Below are 6,044 nucleotides of genomic sequence, written 5' to 3' on the forward strand. Positions count from 1 at the left end.
ATAATTTTTTGATTTATTAAATGCATCAACTCTGTGACATTTTCCATATTTACAGGTTTCATCACTCAACGAAGAATCTACTCTTCCTCCAGTTATATCGGTTTTAAACAGTTTGAATACATAATATGTCATTTTAATTGTATTATTAACAATATTTTGTATTTCAAAGTAATAAAAAATGTATATATTTATTTCATACTTGTTTATGCTTGTTCAGCTCTTACTGCCTATTGTAAGATATTAAGGATGTTTCTGGTTTAAGGGGACATATATGATGTACAATGTGTATAACTGTGCTTTTGAAATTTTTCTTAATTTTGTTGTGAATATTTACCATGTCAGCAACTAACTTGTTAAATTTGAAAATGAAACTACTCAAATAAAGACATTTCTTTTCCACTGAATTAATGGCATGCTGGCTATAGTTATGAAAACTGTATACATACATACATTTTGTTCATGAATCTTTCAGACAATGAAAAACTGAAGTAAATCTACATCTTAAAAGGTTTAAATGGCAAGTGTAGTAGGTTTTCATGGGTCTGTATTCCAGGGAAAGGGATTCAATTTCCCAGCAAGTCTTGACCTGAAAAACCATTCACATCTTTTCCTCTAGAGGGCGCTGTATCTCTAAATATATCCATCACACTCACTGTTTGAAGCAACCAGAGACATCTGGTGAGCACAGAAGCACCTGCTGACCTCCTGATGGCTCGGAGGCAAGCTATGGGGGTAAAAAAAAGTATCCATATGTGTTTATAAATGTAAATGGAGAGTAAAAATACTCATGCAGCAGGTGAGGACATCAATGAAGTGCTGCGTCTGGTTGCAAACGTGTTTAATCTGGGTTTGGATCAGCCAAGACGTGACAAAATAAATCTACAAATGAAGTGTAATTGAAATATAACTGTAAAGCTACTACAACTCAGCTCACTGGGATGAATAGAAATGTCCACAGAGGGGTGCTGTAACAACAAGTGAGAATAAAATTAAAGGTCAAAGGCTTAATTTTCATGGGAAACTCACTCTGTTCAGCTGCCATTATGCAGGCATCTGTGTATGAAGAACAGCTTTACAATAATTTAATAAATTAAACCTAAAGAGGCCTTTTTAAAAGACATCCATGGAATTTCTGAAAAATAAACATTTACTGTATATACTTGTCAAAAATCGGAATTTGCTGTGATTTACAAAACTATTCAGGAACTGGCACAAATGCACACACTCTTTCTCACAGATACCAGTTTGTTGGTACAGCCCTGCCTGTGCCTGAATGAATGAATAAGAGCTGCATGGGGAATTCAGTGAATGCATGGCTAAATCCGAGCTCAGTCTTGAAACCCAGGCAGAGGCTGAGCTGTGTGCCAACAAAGCAGCTGGGTACACGCCGGGCACATTTTTCTGTTCAATCATGCTCTTTGTGAATAATATGTATTAATGCCGTCCCTACTTAGACCTGCCAGTTAGCCTTTGGAGATGATCCGGCTTCAGGACCCCATGGCATTTGAGGCATATGTTTGCCTGTCACCTGCTGAGTATATTTCAGTCCGTGCGTCAGGCATGGCCACCGAGATAGGCCTCGATTCATTGTGTATGCAAATATCTGAGCGCCGCCACAAGAAATGATTCCCCAGTCGCAGAGAGACAAGCAGATATAACTTCAGTGGCATGTGTCGCCCACACACCAAACATGCTTCTATATGTGGGCAGAGCTACATCAAAAACAAGGCATCAAAGAATCACCGTTTTTCAAAACCTTGTACTATATATCCAGTGTGATATTTATGAAATGGTTCAGTCTAATTATGATATAATTTGGTTGACCAAACTGATGCATTCTATGTTTTCTATGTATACACTTTTTTAATATCTATATTCAGCAGTGAAGAGTAACACATTTGCATTCTAAATTGAGGTACAATTTTAAGTTTTAGGGTTTTTTTTTTGTTTTTTTTTCATTTTGTGAGACTTGTGATACTTTATTATTAAGGGGGGGATGGATGACCAAGGGAAAAATATGGAAAAATATGGAGTGAAACTGAGTTGAATTAATATGATGTGCTGATGCTAACATGCTGACTTTTCACTATAATTTAACTTGTATCCTTTTTTATAAGTTGCTTCCCCTATCATTGTAAATGTTGTTCAATGATGTTTCAGCTTCTGAATGATGGTTTGTTTCTGAGAACTTTTACAACTAATAAATCATAAAGGTTTTGGTAATAAGTAATGTGAAAGGTTTATTTTATTTTAAACTCATGCTTATATAAAATTCTGAATACTAGACTGTTACTTTTAATGTCATATGCCATTGTGTTATTGCAGCTTTATTTAACGTAAAATATTTTTCTACTACTCTGATTTTAACATTGCTTAAAACACATGAACTTCTTTAAAACAATGTTTTTTGACTTGTTGGCAACTTGGAGGCAGCTGAACACGCTAAATGACACACTGACATATCATATCATCTTACATTACCTTATAATATTGATATGGCAAAAACTTTGTCACTTACTTTGCAGAAACACCTGCTTGGTTGATGAGAGCTGTGAGACTGAACCCAAACAGGGAAGTTGCGGACCGCTAAAAATAAAACAATTAAATGAGAGATGTTAAATTGCTCTGTACAATTGAGGTCAACAGAAACTAATTTGTTAATATAAAAAAATGATTAGTGCAGCTTTAAATTTCCCTTCAGCACTGCTGAAGACACTTTTTTATGTATTCTCTATTATACAGCAAGAACTGAAATTCTGTAGAAATCTTGACAAACTTCCCAGTTGGATTTCCCCTTCCTCTCTATTCCAGCAGTACGCTTGGTCAGATAGTGGAGAGACAGGATTATACAGTCAACGCATCAATAATATTGTTATGACACAGCTCTTAACTGGCGATGGCCTCTACCAATTGAAACATGAAGAGCCAAGCTGTCGCCTCAGTCATCTGCTGAATCCTCCCTGCATCCCAGAGACACCGCTGGTTCCACGCTGCTGCAAAAACACTCATGAGACTATAGACACTGGGATAACTTATCAGGGATAACTAGTCTACTGAAGGAGCCTGCATAAACACAACCATTCAGAGCTTCTCCATTATGCACCTTGGCATGCATGCAACACACACAGGGAGGCAAAAACACACATACACACCTCCTCTCCTTGCTCGGTCCTCACTCTGGCCCCAGGATTAGGGCAGAGGATTGTGCACAGCTGCTCCCCAACATCCCCGATAAAAATCAGGCAATTTCACAGTCAGTGGCATTCTTTCATCCCCTAATCCACACCCCGCATACAGTATAGATGAACCTCACTGCGATGAGAACAAGCTGTTCTGAGCTGACCCCCCCGGTCAATGTGGACACCTTCGATTGGCTATAGAGACATTGAGCGGTCGAACCGTAGGTTGCAGGAGCAAGGAAGAAGTGCCCGGTCCAGTGCTGCATATTGACCTTCTCTTCCTCTTTAGCTACTAATTAGATGTTTTTGTATCGACCAACAGCCACCAGTCTTGCAAACAAGGATCACAGCTAATGCAGGAGAAAAATAGGAAAAATAGTGTTTTAGTGAATAATGGTTCCTGAGAGTCAGCTAATGGTTGGATTTTATAAAATGTCCATTCAAGCTAAATTTCAAAACTCATCACCAATTGTTGCAGAATGAAATGATTTTAAACCACTTTAAGAATGATCTAAATTCCAATTTGCACTCATATAAACAGCCCTCTTCTAATAACAGCCTTGACAGGAACAGCCATCGTCTATAGAGACTTAATTTAATGCATTTACTTAGTCATTGTGTGCCATTATTCTTCATAGTTTTTCCCCCCTTTTCAAGTCATTCACTTCACCCATTTTGTCTGACCCCAACCTCCATTTGCAGAGTGATTCTTCACCAAAGTTCAAACAGGGGACAAAAAGGTACTTCACAGCAAAAAAGAGAACGGGGAGAAAAAAAAAGTATGAGTCAAAAGGCAAGGAAATGGAATTCACTGTACAAACGTCGGGAGAATTTCAATGTCCGCTGAGGCACAGTAGAGCTCTGTTCGGTCCTCACAGGCTGTGGGGTGAAAAGAGCAGCAGCCACAGCAGGGTACATCTATTCTGACAAGTCCTTACACACACTGAAAAGCCTGAGCAAGGTCTATTTGTTTAAGAGGCAATAGACCCAGCGGAAGGATGCTGAAGCTTTAACACGATAACAGGATAATTTTATGGTTTTGCCTTGGGACGATGTGAAGGTAATCAACTAAAATGGAATATTTCCTGTTGCTGTTTGAGCGTTAACACTTGATTATAGTTTCTGATTTCAAAAACACTGACTTGTGTCAAGAAACATATTAAACGCAAACCTTTTAAAGACTATATACTGTTAAGTATGACATATTTCACTGGAAAGACCTCGGTTCACATCCTGGGAGTAAAATATTAAAACACGGGGAAAGCACAGTTTTCTGCTGATAAATGACGTGAGACACAGAGCTGCGGTCTTCTCTCTTCTTTTAATTCTGATTAATGCAGAAAGTTTGGACATTTCTCTCAAAGAGGGCAGCACCTTGCCTACTTTTGCAACAGTAACTCCTTTACTCACATCGTTTCAAAATGGTTAATGGATGTAGATAATATTAACAATGTGATTCTTCTGGTTCCTTCTTAACCTCCTCCGCAAAGGTCAAAAGTTAGTGTTGGATTCAAAACTGCACCCTTGGGAAACAGAACTCACTCGGAGACTCCTCATAAGAATGCTTGTCAGTACCATAAAATATAAAATAATCAGATTGCATTTCTATTATGTTACTGAGCCTAATAGGTTTTTTTTAACCATGCATGTATTATTATGATTTATTTTATTTTATTTATTTATTGTTAAGCAGTATAGGAATTAGAAATAACCCTCATCCAGTCTCTTCTATCCTGGAGCCTCTAATAATTTTGAGGTTTTGTGCATCCTGTGTGAATTGTGTCCAGATGGTGTTGCTCTACTTTTCACAGACCATAAAAATGTTGTGTGAGATTGGACATGTTGAGAGCATTATATTGTGTCTGTGTTGGAAACTGACAGTGCTATTTATTGCTGAGTGCTGTTACACAAACTCATTGTGTCTATAAGGTGTCTATACGTCGACTCTAGAGACAGTCTAAATCCACCTGCTCCTGTTTGTGTCTGTTTCTCACGCCCACTTGGTTCCTGTGTAAGTCTTTTTTTAAAAAGGGCTCACGAATATGTAGTGTAACTCATAGGAAAAGGCTCAGTAGTTTCCTAAAACAGCTGCACTGTAGTTTTCTTACAAACTCTACGCAAACAGGAGCATTTGGGGACTATTTTCAGACGGGGATTAATACACATTTGGTGTGCTTGTGAGGATTTACGACAGCAGGATGGGGTATTGTAGTGTGGGATCGACTTAAAATAAACTACAGTGTCCATGTTCCTTATAAAGGAGCACCAAGTTTGAGACAGGGGAATAGGTTTACATTAAGGATATTTTTTGCCTGCCGACCAATATGCAGACTTTACCTTAGATTTGAACCCTATATGGAATGAAGAGATTGTTTAATATTATTAAAAATATAGGTCAGGACAATACCCAAAAATATGCACATAATTGGAGCACTATGCCACACAGGAATAAGATATATCAGGCTTTGGATAGATAGAGAATACTTTTTAGTAGGATTAATTCTTAGTTGGTTTTATTCTTATCATGAGATCGTATGGCAATAAAAAAATAGAATATGACCAGGCTTATCCTTTAGGTGTCTCAATCAGACAGTAGACATTTCAGTGAAAGCTTGTCACCAGTGTGTAGCAGATGAACAGACAACATATCTATACTCACCCAACTGATCCTTAAGATGAGATTTAATAGTACAGCTGCTACCAAAGAGGCCTTAAAGTTGTTTATTCCATTACAGTATGTACATTTTTATACATGGAAATACTCAGTTAGGAAGTGATCATTTTACACCCGCAATGTATTGTGTCAGGTACTATCGCTTCATGCATCAAGGGATCAAACTGGTAGTGAAAATATGTCTCCACATG

The sequence above is a fragment of the Morone saxatilis genome, unplaced genomic scaffold, assembly GCF_004916995.1.
Source record: "Morone saxatilis isolate NCDOM2014 unplaced genomic scaffold, NCSU_SB_2.0 Contig4, whole genome shotgun sequence".
NCBI lineage: Eukaryota > Metazoa > Chordata > Actinopteri > Moronidae > Morone > Morone saxatilis.